Source organism: Pristis pectinata, chromosome X, assembly GCF_009764475.1.
Source record: "Pristis pectinata isolate sPriPec2 chromosome X, sPriPec2.1.pri, whole genome shotgun sequence".
Lineage (NCBI taxonomy): Eukaryota > Metazoa > Chordata > Chondrichthyes > Rhinopristiformes > Pristidae > Pristis > Pristis pectinata.
Genome location: NC_067450.1, coordinates 1,288,325 through 1,308,880, shown reverse-complemented (window position 1 = coordinate 1,308,880; position 20,556 = coordinate 1,288,325). Strand labels below are relative to the sequence as shown.

General features: G+C 40.2%; 1 protein-coding gene across 5 annotated transcripts in view; it reads right to left on the bottom strand.

The window, feature by feature from the left end:
* The window catches only part of LOC127566991 (signal transducer and activator of transcription 5B-like), a 152,035-nt gene that overhangs the window by 82,144 nt on the left and 49,335 nt on the right, over positions 1–20,556 (bottom strand). Inside the window, exons 1-2 of one of the 5 annotated variants that reach the window (XM_052009582.1) lie at positions 17,219–17,414; positions 214–296 (exon numbers count right to left, since the gene is read on the bottom strand). The exons of 2 other annotated variants lie outside the window; for them this stretch is intronic. The gene's annotated coding sequence lies outside the window, so the exon portion shown is untranslated. Of the gene's footprint in view, positions 1–213; positions 297–15,698; positions 15,718–17,218; positions 17,432–20,556 lie in introns of those variants that run through there. 2 more of the 5 variants (XM_052009581.1, XM_052009584.1) reach the window with 2 other exon arrangements.

Here is a 20,556-nt window from a genome sequence, read left to right as displayed (position 1 = left end):
GATTCGTGACTGAAGCACTTCACCTTGGTTTTAGAATTTTGGCAGGGATCACATCTGCTCTCAAGGCTTTGTTGTTTCACTGGTTTAATTGTCAATTCTGACCACCTTGGCATGGAATAATGTCAATGAGGCCCATTTTAAAATAAAACAGCCCCCTCCACCCACCACCCCATTTATGGTGGGCAACCAAAAACACTATTTTAAATCACCTACCCCAGTCCCACTAGGCAGGTAGATCTGGCCTCAAGGTCTCTGATATATGAGAAAGCCGTTCGCCCACTGCATCATCCAAGCTCCTGAAAAACAATAGCTCCAATGGGAAGACTTCTTCCTTCTCAGAAGACGGACAGAAGCACAAATACAAGTTAGGAAATCTTGGATCTGATCCACAAACACAGCTATTGTCAGAATACAGTAAAACTTCTTCAACTTATACTAGCAACGAGGCTTAAAAATCCCCATACAGAACATCACAGCTCATTCAAGCTTCCTTCCACAATAAACTAATGGCTTTGGAGTCCACTCGGTACCTTGAATCATAGAACATAGAATTGGACTTTTCAGCCCACCAGGTCCATCCCAACCTTCAAGTACCATCTATAGTAATCCCATTTACCAGTATTTGTCCCAAACCAGACAGTTGGCAGACAGCAAAAAAAAATCAGAGCTTACAGTCACCAAAGTAAACATACTGCTTCATGCTAAAGTAACACATTTCCAACAGAACTAGTATTTCAACATTTTCATGCAAATCACACTCCATGAAGAAATCTCAGAGGAAAAAGCTCAAGCTACTTTGTAACACATTTAGAACATCATGTTTCTTCAGTAAACAGTTTAAATAGTGCAAACTTCAACATAAAATGCGGAATTAGCCGATAAAAAAACATTATTAATCATTGATGTGTTACTACGTGCAAGAATTTTGAAGCAAAGGAAAACTTTTATTCAAATACTTTTCTAGTTTTAATTAAGTTATTAAAAAATAAAACTGGAATGATAAGGCAAATGGTCAAACTCATTATGCCTTATTACCATAGTATGTGGAGTGTTGCCACAATTTTTATGGTGTTACAACAATGTTTTTGCTTGGCACGAATCCAACTTCTAACAATGTCAACAAATTGAAGAAATTACATAAACCAACTGCAAAAGGATGGGATTAACTAGAACCCAAGTGTACTGACAATGAAAATATGAACAAAGGTCAAACTCTAACTGCCCCATTAACCCTTGATCTGGGGACCTCTGCAGTTTGTCCCCACGGTAACCCTGGCCTCACCCTATCACAGATGTTCCTTTATCCTATCCATCCCTCCATAACTAATTATTCTCTCGTAACTGGTTCCAATCAACAATCTTTGACCTGAAATGCTGAGTCTGTTATGCTTTTAATAGATGCTGCCTGACATGCTGTGTTTCTCTATCATTTTCTGTTTTTTATTTCCGATTTCCAGCACCTGCAGTCGTTTTGATTTTCATATTCATGGGTCACCAACGTGACCATGCCATCTTCATGTGGCCTCACTACTCTCAATCATAGACAGCCCTGTCCATGATCACTTCCTTACAAGGATCTCCATCCACAACCCTTTCAATCCTACTTCCTTCCATGTCCTTCCCAGAAAAAGCTCTCCTCTGATTCACCCACATCTGCAGTTTAGTTTATTTGTTTCATTGCTATTGTCTTTCACCTTCCACTATTGTCCCATTAGTCATTTAATCTTTCCTGCTTTCCACCCTACTACAGACCTTCCCCTCTGTTCTCTCCTCCCCTCTTCTCTTTCTCTACATTTTAAAATCTATTCATTTCTAGCTTTTCACAGTTCAGATGAAAAGGTTATTGACCTAAAACATTAACTGTTTCTCTTGTCATCAATCCTGCCTACATTTCTGAGTATTTTCAGCATATTCCATTTTTATTCCCTTCCTGGCATAAACTGACAGTGTTAACCATTCTCCCTTCAGGTATGTCATCCCCATTGTCATCTTGCTTTCCAAAACGTACCAGAGGTTATTCCATATTTGAAAACCACTGTTTCACTTTCAGGCTCACTTTCTTTCCTGAAGTCCTTAAACAAAATTGCAGCTTCCATTCTCCCAAATCTTAACTGTAACTTGTGTGAATTCCTCTGATCAGGTCTCCACCTCTGATAAAGCACAGAAACAACTATGTTTAAAGTCACTAATGACAATTTAATGTGTTCCCCTTTATCCTTCTCAATCTGTCTACAGCCTTTAATACTGTTGAGCACACATGTGCTTCCAACACACTTGGCTGTCATCCTGCTGGATAAGGCTGTACTCATTTGGTTCTACTGACTTCCAGAGAATCAACACTCACTGCTTCTCTGCCTGCACCCACAGCATTACCTCTGATGCACCCCACCATCTCCAACCCCCCCACCCCAGGATCGATCCTTGATACAAGGGACTGCAGATACTGGAATCTGGAGCAACAAACAATCTGCTGGAAACCCTGCATCAGGTCTAAGAGTGGAGAGAGGGGAGATAGTCAGAATAAAGAGGAGAGGGGGAGAGGTAAGACAGGGACCAGATGGTGATTGGTGATTGAGGGATTGAGGAGGGATTTGGTCAAAGAGAGAGGTTTTAATAAACATTTGTGAAAGTGAGAACAAAAGCAAGAGAAAATTCCAAATTTCAGGGCCCAGGCAGGTAAAATGGTAAAAGAATGCCTGGTTACCCAACTTGAGCTTAAAGGGCCCAACAATGTTCGAGTTGGTTTTGATTTGAAAGAAGTCCTCAGGCTGGGAAAGTTATTTTTTATATATATAAATAAAAACACTATCACATGTTAGTGGGGGCCATGCAATGTTGGATTGAGTGGATGTTCACACTATGTCTGGGACAGGATCCTGGATGGTTGGATATCAAAAAAATTGCAAGTTCTCAGGCTCAGGTCAGGTTTTAATTTTGGAGCCAGGAATATCCTGATAGTGGAACAATTAAAACCAGGAACACACAATAGGCCAGAGTTAATACGACTCTAAAGGATGAAGGAGACTTAACGGATTATGGAGACGGGATAAGGCCACACAAGGGTTTGAAAATTAGGACAAGGATTTTAAAATCAAGATGATACCAGGCCTGAAGTGCAAGTCAACAAATATGAAGGTGATGGATGAACAAAAGTTGAAACAAGCCAAGGTACAGGCACCCGAGTTTAGTGTGAAGTCAAGCTTGTACAAGGTAGAAGATGCGAGGCCAACCTCATTATTGGAATAATCAAGTTTATTGGTAAGAAAAGCATGAAGGTTTCAGCAGTAGATAAAATGAGGCAAGGATGGAGCTGGTCAAGCGTTCACAGATGGAAATAGACAGTCTTGGCGATGGAGCAGATTCTCCAGTTGAAAAATATAGCTCTGCATCAAGCACACAGAAGTTGCAACACTCTGGCTTGGTTTCAGGGATTGGAATAGTGGCCAGAGAGCTGACTTTGTGATGGTCCATGTGGGGGTGGGGAGTCAGATTCGAATATGCTTTGACTGTTTCAGTCTTCCAATGACTACTGAATGAAACAGGAACCCAAGTCTTCAAAACTGCAGACCGCAGCAGTTCTCTTCCAGAAGTGCAACCCTACTATTTTGGTAAAGATTTCCAGATCGATATCCACAGTCTAAGTGTCTTAATCAAGCACTAGATTCCCTAGTTCCATACACAAAAGAAGGAATGTCCATTTGAAACCCCTTGCAAAAAAAATTTGTGAATGAGTACAGCAGCCAATCACTATTCCAAAGTAGAAAACAATGTTCTTTTTAAACTTACTCTATAGTGGTGTTGGAAGAAACAGGAACATTGCTCTCAGCTGAACACTGAATTTGCAAATCACTGCCAAACCTTATTTTGATTGACTTTCTCTACCATCCCCTACCCCTTGGACAGCACTTACTGTAAATTGGCTGTTCCTCATTGTACCCAAGACCAGCAAGTTCCCTCTGGCACTCTGACCAGTGTCCACATCTGACAGGAAATAAAGAAATGAGGCCGGTGGGACTGATTTCACGTGATCCTGCCCCTGTCATTAGCCACACGTAACATTCAATGAAGGACAATCACTCCCCAATTTGAGCACAATCTGATTTTAGTGGTTTTAATCTCTGGAGCCTGGATTGAAATTCATCCTAAACTTCTTTCTCTTCACTGGCTATAAAGGTTCTACATAACAATATGAAGCAGTATAAATGGAGCTCCTAGCAGGTATGAATCCACACAATAAAGTGGTCTACAAATTGACCGTTATCTTCTAATATTGTCCATTTTCCATTACAGCATAGCAGCTACTGCTTAACAAGTAAAATTATTAATACCAATATTTAGTACTTGATTTTATGCATCTCTGATTGTGTGCTGGTACATTATTAAGTAAATATTTCTGTGGAATATACAGGACAGTATGTTTGTTCTGGTTCAGATCAATTACCTCCCTTCGGAAATTGTTAACTTCCGAAGAAGTCTGATTTTATCCCAGACTAAACCTTGCACTGCTTTAATATTTGCTTAAATAAAATATTGCAGATGCTGAAAATCTTAACTAAAAACAGAAAGTGCTGGAAATATTGAGCAGGTCAAGCAACACCTGTGGAGGGAGAAACAGACTTAACATCTCAGGCTGATGACCTAACATTAGAACAATTCTTTAATTTTATTTCAATGTTTGCTGGAGTGAGGGATACAGACTCTTCCTTCACCTCTCTTGCATTTCTGAACAAAATACAAGAGGAAAAAAAAATGGCAGTTAACAGGCAATCCAGTTTCACCTTCAACCATGGGATATGGGCATTGCTCACAATGCCAGCATTTATTGCCCATCCTAAATGTCCTTGAGTAGATGATGGTGAGCTGGCTTCTGGGACTGCTGCAGTCCTACTGATGAAGGCACTCCCACAGCAGTGTTGGCGAGGGAGTTCCAGGATTTAGACCCAGTGACAATGAGGGATTGCTGATATATTTCCAAGAAGGAACAGCATGTGACTTGTAGAACCTAGAGGGGGTAATGTTTCTATCTGTTTTCTACCCTTGCCCTGGGCAGTGGAGGTCACAGGTTTGGGAAGTGCTGTCGGAGTAGCATAGGCAAGTAATTGGAGTGCATTTTAGTTCATGATACATACTGCAACCATTGTGTATTGGATGTGGAGGGAATGAACATCTAGGATGGTAGATAGGATCCCAGTTAAGCAGACTACTTTGTCCCAAATGGTGTCAAACCTCACAGTTGTTGCAACTGCACTCATCTAGACAAGTGGAGAATATTCCATCACTCTCCTGGCTTGTGCCTTGTAGATGGTGGAAAGGTCTGGGAGTATCAGGAGATGAGTCACTCACCACAGGATAGCCAGCTTCTGATCTGCTCTTGTAGCCATGGTATTTATATTGCTGTTCCCACTGAGCTTCTAGTCAATGGTGACCCTCAGGAAATTGAAATGAGGGACTTGGTGATGATAATGCCACTGAATGTCAAGGGTAGGTGGTTAGACTCTCTCTTGTTGGAGATAGTCATTGCCTGGCACTTTAGTGGCACAAATATTAATTGCCATTTATCAGACCATGCCTGAATGTTGTCCAGGTCTTGCTGCATGCAGGTATGGGATACTTCATTTGCAGAGGAGTTGCAAATGGAATTCAACATAGTGTAGTCATCAGTGAACATCCCCACTCTGACCTTATGATGGAAGGAAGGTCATTGATGAAGCAGTTAAAGGTCGTTGAGCCTAGGACACTGCCCTGAGGAACTCCTGCATTGATATCCTGGGGCTGGAATGATTGACCTCTAACAACCACAATCAGTTTCCTTTATGCAAGGTATGAATCCAATGGTGGAGTGTTTTCCCCTTGGTGCCCATTGACCACTTTTATCAGGCCGTCCCGATGACAAGGGCCGTCACACTCACCTCACCTCTGGAATTCAGCTCTTTGGTCCATGTCTGCACCATGGCTGTAATTAAATTTTGTCCTGGCGATGCCCAAACTGAGCATCAGTGAGTAGGTTATGGTGAGTAGGTGCTGCTTGATAGTACTGTCGATGAGGCTTCTATCACTTTGCTAATGATTGCAAAGTGTGTACACGATAATTATCAGGATTGGATTTGTCCTGTTTTTTGTGAATGGGACAAACCTGGATAATTTTCCACATTGTTGGGTTGCAACTGTACTGAAACAGTTTGGCTAGCAGCGCAGCTAGTTCTGGAGCATAGGTCTTTCCAAGCCTGGATGTGGTCTGGTCCAATTCCCTTTGCTGTCAGCCATTTCTTGACATCACGTGGAGCGAATCAAATTGGCTCAAGACTGGCTCTGTGGTATTGGTGGAAACTGAATGCCCACTTAGCATTTCTAGCTAAACATTGGTGCAACTGCTTCCAGCTTGTTTTGGTATCCCACATGCATTCCTAACCACGTTATCTACCTGCGTTGCCACCACCATGACAGCTTTGAAAGGACACCGTCCATTGTCTTGTACAGCACTACCATTATGCTAAATGGGATAGTAATTTAGCATTATGGTAGTGCTGTACAAGACAATGGATAGTGTCCTCAGTATGAAGGTTGGACTATATCTCCACAAAGACTGTGTGGTAGTCCTTTCAACACTGTAATGCACAAATGCATCTAAGTAGCCTGGTCAGGACGAGGTCAAGTAGCACGATCTCTTGTTCTCTCAAACACCTGCAGGAAATCCAGTCTGACACCCACGTTCTTCAGGACTCAGCCAGCTCACTCTGTGTTGGTGCTACCAAGTCATTCTTTGTGATGGACATTGACCTTCCCCACTCAGTGTACATTCTGAGCTCTTGCTATTTTCAGTGTTTCTTCCAAGCGTTGTTCAACACTGAGGAGCCGCAGCTCATCAGCAGAGGGGAGAATGAAATCAGCCACGAGACTTCATGGAGCCTGGAATCAAAGGTTGAAGACTCTCAGGGTCACTCCCACCCACCTGAATACAAATATGTCACACTCTCTAGTGGGTCTATCCTGCTGGACGAATAGCTATTCCCAGGGATTGTGATGGATCAGTTTGGTACTTTGTCTATGCTTAACTAGTCTCCCAATTTAGACACCAGTCTCTGATGTTCGAAAGGAGGATTTTTGCAAGGACAACTGGCCTGGGACTAACTTTGCCTTGACCAAATCTGATACAGGTGGTCCATTGGTTTTATCCTGTTTTTGTTAGAATGTAGTTGTTTTGATACAATTGAATTTTAGATGGCAGTTAAAAGTCAACCACATTGCTGCAGATCTGGTGTCGCAGACGCCAGATCGGATAAGGTCAGCAGATTTCCTTCCTTAAAGGATATTAGTGAATTAGATGGCTTTTATAACAAAACATTAGTTTCATGATAACCATTACCAATACTAGTTTTTCTTATTCCAGGATTTATTTAACCACTTGAACTTAAATTCTCCAACTGCAATGGTGGAATTTGAATTAGTGTCTCTGGATTGTTAGTTCAGTAACTGAACAACTGTACCAACATTCTTATAGAACCTATCTTGCCTTGATTTGAAATCTCCAAATACCATCCTGCACAATCTACTTCCCTCCTCAGTACAGTGGAAGAAAGATTTGCACTTTAACTTATTCGTTCCTACAAACCCAAGAATCTCTTTATTTCTCTCAGTCTTTCCATAACTTAATCAGCTTTTACAACCCAAATGATCTTCAAATAACAACTTTTTTCTCATTTTCAAACTTTGTGGGGTCATGTAATACAGTCATTACTCCTTTAACTGGATTTTTCAATGAAAGAACACGTCTGAAAGCACTGTCGTTGCTGAAAAATGTTTCCTCTTCCAATGTACACTCTAAGGAAGCTCACCTGTTCAAAAATATTTGCCCCAGATGCCTGAATGTGATTTATGTACCAACTTTGTACAATCATACAGAATGCAAGAGGAAGTCAGACTGTTTACAGTAATTATTCAGTTCTAATCATGAGTAGCATGGTTGATTCTATTGGCTCTCCACCTTTACTTCGTTCCTTTTTTTTTAAAAAAAGGCATAATTGTTGTTGTTGTTTGTTTTAATCACAAGGAAGATATGTGTTGGTAACAACAGAACCACACTCAAGGCCTATGTTCTATAATCCCACTGACAGATGTTCATAGAACTAAACTTTAACAAAAGGTATCAAAGTCAGATAATATCCCACTTATATGACTGTGTGTATTTTATAAAGTATCAATAAATCCTGGAAATACAACATTAAAACGAGGGTCAGATCTCTGTTTGTGGTCAGCATTAATCATGGGCTTTTTTAATCACATCACATAACAAGTTGGGAAATTCCATTTACTTGCTGATTTTGAGGGTTTGTCATCAAGCAACTTAAGTACAAAGACTAGTCAAAATGTCAGCTGAGGTGAAATCACATTTTTTCCCCAGTTCACTGGCAAACAAAAAGCAGGCAGCAGTTACATCTGAATGAGGCAAGCAATTTAATATCCTCCCCATCATTGGCATCACATTGTACAGAATCAGAAACCAGCTGGTAAGGCCATCCATCAGCTCTCACTTTCCTACACACAGTAGTACATGGATCCCTTTAATTCCCTGAAACTATTTCCTTTCATTAGCTTTACCAATACCCCCTTATCCCCCAACCTTTCCCGTCCTGAAGGTGTTCGCTCCTTGTTAAGGTACAAGCTCCAGTGGCACTAGTTGGCATACCATACCATACCACATCCAAGTGGCTACTCTCCTTGAGAATCTGTTATGGGCTTTTCCCACAAGGTCAGTGCAGCTGATATTAATCATGTCCCCTTCAACAGTGCCTACTTTCTAGCAGGAACCAATGGAAAATGATCAGGAGGAACAATGAGAGAACTTGAAGCACCACTGGCAGGTCTGGGATTAGCTAACACTAAGAGTAACTTCCCAGTCCATTTTTTAAAATTACAGTTCTGTGAACCACACTGGGATTTTGTTTTCAACAATACAGGAGCTACGTAAAGTGTAAGTTACAATCTATATAGCTCAGGTGCACATTAGATAAATGTGTCTTGCCAACGGTAGACCTTTCTTGCATACAGGCAGCCCCTGCATTACCAGGGGTGGGGTGGGGAGGTGCATTCCTAGCAAATGGGTCATATCGCTACTTTCCATAACATGGAACCGCATCATTTGTGTATGTGTCAAGAAACGTGAGTTGAAAAAAAAAGTGTTAATTTACTTTCCTTTCTTCCCACGCAAATTCCGTAAGAAATTGTATTCCATATCACAAATTTGTGAATTCTGCAAGGGTGAATTTCTGTAACCCGAACAGCCGTAACGTGGGGGTCACCTGCACTGCGTTGGATAATAGAGAAGTAGTCAACACTTCCAACCACAAACCATACCAATGAAGAGTTACATCTTTTGCAAAGTTACATGGTTTGCTGAATGTGACTTGTCACAACTTGCAGATACCCATCCACTAGCAGTCAGAGCATGTAACCATGTTTAAAATAGAATCCAGAAACCAAATTAATGAGCAAATTTCCAAAAAAAGAGCAAGTAAACAAATCTCTCATTCACAAATAAACAGGTTAAAAACTCTGTCAGTCCTACACACACAAGTTATAGAGTCTCTCCAGCTATTCTTTGCTCACACACTTTCTAACAGGGTATGCACTTGAACACATACTGTTCCTTACCTTTGAAAGGGTACACGAATGAGAAGTCTCACAACTATGACACCAATAATGTTACCTTGTTTGTTTCACTTTCCTCCAACCCCTCTCCTCAAAACCCTCCAATTTGATGAGCCTTCCTAATAGCTTTTTAGTTATATCCATTTTTTATTACACTTCTGGGAAGCTCCTAGAAGGAGGTGCTGAACAACTGCAAGTTGTTGAAAATTTTGAGTTTTGTGGGTATTTTGAGCAAAGCTGTGAAAAACAAAGAAACTAAACTCCTGCCACAAGCAGTCACTTCCCTATTGAGGTCAACAACGCACTTAATCAGATGGAACTTTTTTCACCTCATTTTACCTCATATACTTTTAAATTCCTTGAATGCCAGGGAAACAAAATAATCCAAAACACTGTACACTTTTGAATAAAACCATGCAAGGAGTATCCAATAAACTCTTGTAAGGCTCATGACTTAAGGCAAGACATCACTCAATAAGCCATCCAATCAGCTTCCAAATTATTGCACTCAAAATGTCAGTGACGAAATTCTTATTTTTGGCTGCAGAACCAGACCTTCCGGCACTAAAACCACAGTGTATTGTGATCAATAAATCATGACACATTCTTATGCTGTTCATTTTATTGTCCAAATTACACTAAAAGTAACAGAAACTACTGCATGCAATTTTGTTCAGAGAAATCTCTGGGGCTTAATGATTTCCCCCAAGTTACGAAATAAACCAGGTGAAGTAGGTATAGGTGCATTACTTATAATTTTCTTCACAGCTCTCTAGATTTGGGAATTGTGCTTTGGATTAAAAAACTGAATCATATCATATTTGTGGATACCATACGAGAAATTTGAGACTTGACAGGTTTAGAGAGAGAAGGTGATTCTCTATAATTTCTTGGACTTTTGTAAACTGATTGATAGGCATGATGAGTCAATTACTCTGTTATTTTATCTTGCAATGAACAACATTGCAAAAGGATCTTTTTTGCCTAGTATTTCCTAGTACACCACATCATTTAATGTGAAAAACAAAATAAAACTATAGACATGTCAATTTACCATTTGTAGAAAAGCAGCATCAAGGAAAAAGTGACAAAAAGCATTTGGTGAAGTATGAGCTAATCAAGGATGAGTGAACATCTCAGGTACTTCTAACCAATTTTTAAAGAAACTCATTTTGCTCAATCTGCATGAGTCAACACTGTTTAGTTGCTGCCAAGTTATATACACAGGTTTAGAAATTAACTTGTGCCAGCCTGCCTCCAAGAACTGGGGGGCTGAAATGGAGAAGCCTACAAGCTCATAAATATTGGAGTAGCAAGTGGAGGATGCATACAGTCCTTTTAAAGACTGCTGGCCATATTTAAATAGTTACCCTAAACAGAGCAGGGCCAGCAGTAGCTAGTGTTCTGACCTGCTCAATTTCAGACGTATGGCTGTAAAACAGGCAGCAGGGTTCTTATTTGCAAATGCATCAAAGAAAAAAAAATGGGTGATCAGATAGTCACTATTCATTTCAGATTTGGAAAAATGTGCCTAAATTAATTATTAAAACCACCCACCATAGCACAAATTCCTATAATTTACATTAAAAAAAGCCACAAGGCCACTAAAAATTCAAGGCACTGGAGCTTGCTCCTAAACAGATAAAATTGAATACCAGACTATATTAATTTTAACGGAATCTTGGTTAGGCCACAATTAAATTTTTTCATTCATTCGTCATATATGGTAATCACTGGTGATCCCAGGATGATCACCCTTCCTTAATTGTCATTGAGAAAGCAGTAGTGAGCAGTTGTGATCAGGTCTGGTCTCCACATTTTCAAAGGATTTTGAGGCACTGAAGAATGTATGAAAATGAAAGGTCATACCCATCAGGAAAGATTGAGCACACTGGAGGGCCCCTCTCTAAAGTAGAGAAGACTGAAGGGTGATGTTGATAGATGCCTTTAAAATTCTGAAAAGGTTTTAATAGGGAAGCTGTAGAGAAAACGTTTCTTGAGTGGGTATAAAGCTGGGGAGAGCTCAGAGCGAGGGCCCATGAATATAAAATAGGCACTAATTAATCCAGTCGGGAATTCAGGTCAAAGTTCTTGATCCAGAGAGAGAGCAGGGAGAAGTGGAACTTGCTCGTGCAGGGAGTGGTTAAGGCAAACAGCAGGGCTAAGCTTAAGGGGAAGCTGGATAAACCCACAAGGTAAAAAAAAAGTGGGAGGTGGCTCGTACAAAGTGAAAACCAGTTGGCTCAAATGTCCAGTTTCTGCTCTGTAACTTGATATAATTCTACAGACAAGAAAGTGAAATGTTATCATGTGACTACAGAACTAATTTGACCAACTGATAAGATTCAGACACAAAGCTGTATGTTTTGTGTCACTGCAAAATGGTTTCCACATTACATTAGAAATGAGGGAGTGGTGTAACTACAGCTGAACCAGCAACAGTTTGCCATTTTTCTTTGGGTTTTGTACCATCTCACAGAGGTAGATTGAACTGCTTCATTTTGCACCAGTTGCAGTAGAACAGCCAACGCCAAGCTAACTTCTTTAAATTTTAAAAATGAGCTGCAAGAGAGCATTTCACCATATTAGAAAAATTGGAAGAACTGCTAGTCAGTTACGACATCTACCTCAACTCTGGAATTCCAGAAAGATCCCCCATATTCCCCAATTCCTTAAGTCAGAGTGAAGTCAGGTGAAACCATGGTCCACTCCAAACCACTCGCAACAAAAGCTTTCTTAATTGCTCACTATACATGCACATTAATTTTTATTTGTAGGGGTGTGAGCAGGAAACCCTTCTCACTCTCACATGCACGCCCACGTTTCTCTATGCTTCATGTAAAATGACACACAATTGTCCATTTTATTTACTAGACTCTCACTTTTTAAAGATTATTCTGCTTTTCTATTCTTCTTAACAAATTTCACATTTCCCTACATTATACCCTACCTGCTTTTCACTTCAGCTCAGTGGCTTCTTTGCATACTCTTCACAGTTTAATTTCCAACCCAGTTTTATGAGCAAACCTGAATCCAAACCTACCCCCCCACCAAAACACAACTTATATTTATATGACACCTTTAACATAGGCAGGGGCTCCCAGGTGCTTCACATCCAAATCACCTATTAGATTGTAAATACAAAGCCCAAAGGACAGATCTTTATTGCACCTCATTACTTACAATGTATCAACCTTAGAAATGACCCATTTATTGCGTCTCTGTGATTTCTGCTCATTTATCAATCCCAAATTCAAACTAATAGTTGTAGTAATAGTCGTGGCGATGCGATGCTTAGACTTGAACACCTGTCAACTGTAGGAGGAGGAGAGGTTGAGGATGGTGCATTAGAATTCTAATCTTTGGACAGGTTTGCCTTGATAATTTTAATTTTTATATACAAAATGGGTTTTAATTTACTCCAAACACATAAAAAGAGATAAACCCATTTCAAAGCAGTATCCAAAATACTTTTCATACAGAACAACAGGTGATCAATGAGGAGTTAAAGAGTTGTGAATTCAGGCCAGATATATTAGTTATCATGTATTGTTCCCAGTTCATTCTTCCCAGTCCCACATTCTTGTTACCATTAAGCAGCATGGATATTGCTGACCATACAAATCCTGTTTTGTTTTACTTACAGATAGTACTTATTCCCTTTCCCTGATTGACTTAGCATGGAGTGGCTTTTTATGATGGTTAAGCTCAATACAATGAGATGGGATTTGAGTCACACATAGACCAAGTAAAGATGACAGATTAATGACTGCTTTTTGCAACACAATACCAGAACTTGGTTTATTTTACTGAATTTAAGTTACCCAGTTGCCATGGCAAGGTCTGAACTGGATTTGTAGCACTAATTCCCTATGTAAACATCTCAGTCAGGGCACAAGCACCTTCAAAATAGCAAGAAACATAAAAGACCTTCACAGGAAGTGTTATCCAACAAAAATCAAATCACATGTATCCTTAGTGCTCCAAGCCAGAAAGGAAAATATCAATCAGGATTCCTGTTTCTGAGCCTAGCTGGAAAACTGCATAGACATAAACAATGGGTAGGGTCTGAAAAGAGTCCACCCATGATGTCTGCGCAGTTGAGCATTCAACTGACAACCTCAATATGGGTCAGTATTGTTACTAAATGTTGGCATCTAGGTGCTAAATGTAAAGTATATTTACTTGTATAGGGTGAGTATATGTAAGCCATTTTCTGTTAAAATTAGCATGTGGGGCTAAATCATTGTCACACCCACACTCAAGTCCAATCAACCATTGCAACTATACAGCATTACCCTTGGTTAACACATTAAGAGTAGTTACTCATGGAAGTGGGTATAGGAGGGCAAATAACCAATACACATAAAAATACAAGAACATAAAAAAATAGGAGCAGAAGTAAACCATTCAGACCCTCAAGCCCACTCTGTCATTCAACAAGATCATAGTGAATGACGCTGTGCAAGTCACGACCCTAACAGACAGGTCTACAACAGAGTCAATCTCAGTGAAGACCTGTGTCGCAGGCTGCATCATTGGAGAAAAGCATTGGGGCAATATTTCTCCCCGCAATGTTGCATTTCACCTCCAACAAACTTCCAGCAGAAGTGGAGCTGGTCTTCAGAACTAATGGGAAACTGTTCAACCAACAGAACCTACACTCCAGAACCAAAGTCACCTCAACCACAGTAATCAAGCTGCAGTACACAGATGATGTTTGCACACTCTCAAAGACTGAACTCCAAGGCATTATTGACACATTCACTTAAGCATACGAGAGGATGGGTCTTGCACTCAACATCCTCAAGACAAAGGTTATCTACTAACCTCCCCCTATTGCAGCACACTATTCTCCAATAATAAAGATTCAGGAAGCTTTTGCCATAAGCAGACATCAGTGATGAAATTCATCACCATCTTCAAGGTGCCAGAACAGCTTTTGGTCGATTGAAAAAAAAGTGTTTGAAGATCAAGGTCTCAGACCTGGCTCAAAACTAGTGGTCGACTGGGCAGCAGTATTCCCTGTCCTCCTATATTTTTCCTGAGATCTGGATCACCTACAGCAGGCATTTCAGGGTATTTGAAAGATACCACAAATACTGTCTCCACAAAGTCCTCCAAATTCACTGGTAGGATAAGTAAAGGATGCAATCATAAGGAAAGCACTCCAGCATCTTTACTTTCTTAGAAGGTTAAGCAGGTTCAGCTTGTCACTGAACACTCTAACAAACTTGTACAGATGTGCTGTTGGAAGTGTCCTGACCGGTTGCATCACAGTCTGGTACAGTAATTCGAATGTGCAGGAATGCAAGAAGCTGCAGAGAGTAGTGGACCCAGCCCAATACATTACGGGCACATCCCTCAAGGTGGTAACATCCGCCATCAAAGATCCCCCCACCATCCGGGCTGGGCCATCTTCTTGCAGCTCCCATCCGGCAGGAGGTACAGAAGCCTGAAGTGCCCACACCACCAGGTTCAGGAACAGCGACTTCCCTTCAACCATTCTGTTCTTGAACCGACTGGCACAACCCTAATCACTGCCTCAGTACAGCAACACTGGGACCACTTTACACTACAATGTACTTTGTTTTTTCTTGTAAAAATTGTGAATAATTTATGTTTAATTTATGTTTTTCTTGTGAATGCTGCTTACATGAATCTATGTGCCTGAGATGCTGCTGCAAAGTTTCTCATTGCACATGGCAATAAACTCAACTACAGAAATTATCAGAGTCCTCTCCCAGCACTGAGGCGCTAGTTACACTCAGTTGGCCACATCCTTCACTAACCCAACACCAGACTCCTGATACTCTATTCCGAGTTCTGCCACTACAAAAGATTATCAGGTCAACAGAAGAAGATTCAAGGACGTACCCAAAACTTCCTTTAAAAAAAATGTAATATCCTCACTGATTCTTGAGTATCCCTGACCCATGACCGCTCAAAATGGAAAAGGAGCTTTCGAATAGTACTGAGAACCTCAGATCCATGCATCAGGAGCTCATGAGGTCCTGTGTAAAGGGCAGAAGGAATGCTAATTACCTACACACCTGTAGTGTCACACATCTCCTGCCCCATCTGTGCGAGTAGTCTGCAGTTTCCACACTGGCCTTATCAGTCCCCTCAGAACTGAAAATCAAGGTAGAAGCAAGTCTTCATCAATCCCCTAGGAGAAGGAGGTACATCAAACACAATTTTCCTGCTCTAACTCCATATTCCGTAAATATCCAAAATTCTATTGATCTCTGTTCTGAATGCAATTCATGATTGAGCCTCCACAGCCCTTTGAGGTAGAGAATTCCAAAGATTCACAACCCTCTAACTGAAGTACGTTCTCATTCCAGTTCTAAATAGCCTAACCTTGTTCTAGACTCTCTAGACAGAGGAAGCACCCTCTCCACAACTAACACGTTGAGATGCGAAAGAATGTTGTACATTCAATGAGATTACTCTCTCGTTCTTCTAACCTCTGGAGAACAGAATGCTAGTCCACTCAATCTCTCCTTAAATGAAGACCTGCCATCCCATGGACCAGCACGATTCATCTTCCCCCAATACAAGTCTGTGCACAAAGTATTTTACGTCGGTACAAGGCACCGCGCAAAGAGAATGGAGATAAAACCTTAACGCAAGAAAAGGACAAATACAATAATGAAAATCATTCAATCTGTAATCGGACTTTTTTTGATCTTGTATTGCATTGTGAACTTTGTGCTTGATTTACATGCATGCTTTTAAAGAATCTGTCAGAGCCTTGACGCGACAATTGGTTAAACGCAACCAAGTCACGCCATTTGACTGATCCAAAGAGGTAACCATTATAACTGGCACTTAACAGAACCAATCGAAATGGACGATTCGCCAAATAGCGACACAAAACGTTGGAATCTGGAGCAACAACAATCTGTTGGAGGAACTCAGTGGGTCGAAAGGAACTGTCGACGTTTCGAGTCGAGACCCTGCATCTGGATTCCTGATGCAGGGTTTCGACCCCAAACGTCGACAGTTTCTTTCGACCCACTAATGCTGCCTGACCCACCAAGTTCCTCCAGCAGATTACTTGATTCGCCAAATAGGTTGGTTTATCGTGTATGGTGTTTTCCGATTGGCGGAGCCAGTTATCCATCATTAGCATTTCGCCTGGGATCGACTCATTTCAACGCCGAAAAACGATAAAAGTAACTAAAAACGCCCAAAAGCCACATTTGTTGAATCAAAAGAACATTGAACATATGAACAAACCTAACATCATCCTCTCGATTTAAAATAAACGTTGTAACTGTGCATTTATTCCTTCCTCTGAGACAAATTTCATAAGTGGACTAGTTTCATTTTTAAAACTTTGCTTACGAATTGTTTCCGGCTAGCAGCCTACTCCAACTCGTGATTTTTTTTGGGAAAAAATGCAGATCGCGTCTACGCCAAATAAGGACGGTCCTGGTGAAAACAAGAATATAAGCTTTCTTTCTGTAACTTTCCTTCCCATCACCAACAAGCGAATTAAGAATATTTTTTTTAAAAAACATCACCTCAGCCCAAGTGAAACCGGGACCCAGTGAAATCCACTTACCTCACACCAAAGGAACAGGTAAATTCTTTTCCATTTAATGTCTGTGTTTACAGATTGTACTCCCTGAGACTTGTCTTCTTCTCTAGGGCGTCAGACTGATCGAAAACAATCTTTTCCTGCACGCCTCACGATATGTTTGCTATTTTGAGACGAAATGCTATCAGCGGACGAGACTGCCGCCCGGAACTCGAGAGGTTTCCGCCTGTGTGGCGCGAGTTCCTCCCTGTGACTGGAGTTCCTTTTCACTTTTTCTGGTGATTGGTTGAGGATACAGCGCCAAGACCACACGCTGCAACCAAAACAAACCAGCCTCCGGCAGCATCCATGACCCGGAGCTGTCAGCAGACTGCAGCCTCAGTTGAAATCTCATCATTTTGCCGAGCTGCTGTGAGTCCAAGACATGTTGAGACAAATTGAAAAGCAAAATACTGGGGATGCTGGAAGTCTGAAATTAAAACAGAAAACACTGGAAATAGCATCTGTAGGCAGGTGAGTTTTTCTCACAGATGCTACCTGACCTGCTTTATATACTGCATTTTCTGTTTTTATTTCAGTTGAGACAGATATTTATTTTTCAAATTCAAGGATAGAAAGAGGATTTGAGTATAAGAGCAGAGACATCTTGCTCCAAATATATAGGCTGCTGCATCTGGAAATATTGTGGACAGGTCTGGTCTCCCTACCTAAGGAAGGTCAGACTTGCGATAGTGCAGCAACGGTTCACTTGGTTGACTCCTGGGAACGTGGGTTTCCCCACTGAGAAGAGATTATGCAGACTGGGCCTTTACCCTCTTGAATCTATAATAATGCAGGTGATCTCATTAAAACATACAACATTCTAAACAGCTTTCGCGCTTATTGCTTGGTTAAGATACTCAGGATAAACAAGAACAGAACAACATTTGGCTATGTTTCACAAGGCGTTAGTTTTAAACCAACTTAAGTGAGCTTTAACAGATTTAATAAAATATACTATGAGGAAGGAAATAAAAGCAGGCGATTATTAAGAGGAAGAGTTGTGCACAGACTGAGCCAGAATTTCACAGAGTGAGAATGTTTAGTAAGAGTACATTTGGCCTAATGTGAAAAATCACAAGGAAAAGACTTAATAGAGGGCAAGGTTTTACACACAGAACTAGAACAAAACAGAGATAAGGGGTTTATTAACAGTCCTTCTTTCTCCTCCCTTCAATCATACATGGTGATGTGTAACATTGTCTTGGGTTGGAAAGATAGAATTTGAGTTCATATTCCTAACCATGGTAAATTTTGAAATTAAATTCCAGAATGTTAGTCATTTGTGTACTGGTCCCTGAAAAAAAACATGAAAACTACCAGAGTGTTGTGAGAAATTCAACAGGCACCATAATGTCCTTCAAGGAAAGAAACCATTTCTTTTCCACTTAGGTTTTCACGTGATTCCAGTTCCATACTTTCAAATTAACACTTAATGTCTTCTGAAGCAGACTATCAAGTGAGTTTAACTGTAAAAGAAACTGTTTCAAGAACAAAGGGAACAGTCTGTCTATCCTATGTTTTGATCCACATTAGAGAATTTCACTGGCTATTCATGGCATTAATAATGTTCTTGATGATGTTTGTTTCCAACTTTGATCAATTAAAAGAGGTGCAGAGAAAGTTGATTATTTTTCTTCAAAAATAATCATATTCTTTTCCAATGGAAACCTATCATGAAGATCATAGTTCTCTGTTCTCCCCAACTCCATATTCCATTAATCAGATTTGTGGTACAACCATTGGAACCAAGATTGTGTAGGCTGCACAGTTTATCACAAGATTTTTTTTGTTAATGATTGCTCTGATTTAAGCAAAGATCATGAATGGAAAGAAATAATGTTGGACTTGCGTCCTCAGGGATTCACATCGACATACCACTCAACAATTTACTTTATATCATTACATTGGCAGCAAAGCTGCTGTAAAGTGTTGAGTACTGAAGTACTGGTTAGCATGATACACAGTCATTAATGTTCTGTTACATAAATTGTTGCCTTCTAGATATTACTGAAAATTGTACTTTAATATTCCATAAATGAGTGACTTCACACACCACACCCACAGAAAAATAGTGACATTTCCCTTTAATAGCATGAAGGTTTCATATTGGCATTGAGGTTTTATGTAATAGTGCTAATTTTTAAAGCAAGAGATGCACAACAGGAAACCATATCAGATCCTGCAATTACAATACATAAGAACAACAATTTCCAATCATAGAGTGCTTTGACTTAGAAAAACATCCAAGTGTTTTATAGAGCTGAAATTAAAAAAGAATGGACACAAAACAAAAAATCTATAAAGAAAATTTAAGGAGAGGAAAATGGAAAGTTAAAACAGTTTAGCATGGAGACTAGGCAGCCAAAGGCACGGCCAACAATAGAGGAGCAAAAGTAGAGGAGATGTACCAGAGGCTATAATTGGAGATTTTGTGGTATTGAGCTGGAGGAGGTTATACAGAAAGGAAAGCCATGAGGTACTTATGAATATGGGTTCACCTGAGAGTTGAGGAGGATGGCAAGGTCAACAATAATCTGGTTCAACCCAAGATAGTGCCAAGAGGGGAGATGGAATTAGTTGTGAGCATACAAAATGGCTTTGATTTTTCCATTACAAAGAAAAGCGGAATTGGAGTGGTAGGCTAGGGTTCAATGTGAGCTTTCTGAGGAGAAGCAGATTGCAGGAGGTTTTGGAAATTAGGGGTACAGTATCAACAGACAAAGAATCGTCAAGAACATGAATAAATATATTGAAAATGTATTTAATTTCTTTTGCATTCCTCATCATATGTTTGTGCTGACCCTTGCCAGTTGAGCTCAACTAAGTCAGCACATAACACATATGGGACATTTCCGGTAAAGTGGCTTGTTTGTATCTACATCTTCAATGCTCCTTATCATATTAAAATATCAATCTTCCTTCTCCAATGAAAGTAAATTAAGCTCTGTGATGTTTTTGCCATATGGCATTACATTATTTCCACTGCTACCTCAAAAGAAATTAATGCAATTAACCAGTACATCACTGACTATTGGATCCATGGGAGAACACTTAAGTTCTGATAAAGTGTCTCTACCTGAAAGATAACTTGTCCTTTCCCTCCACAGATGGTGACTGACTGGGTGAATGTTTCCAGCATGTTCTGTTTTTGTACTATATTTTAAACATTTTCAGTTTTTACCTTTTATTTCAACATCAATGAAAGAAATAAATGGCACAATTAGATCACTTAAATCTGAGACTGTTGATAAGCAAATACAATGTTTGAAGTGGTAGCTTTCATAAAATCAAATCAACCAGTCAAAGAGCCAAAGGGAACT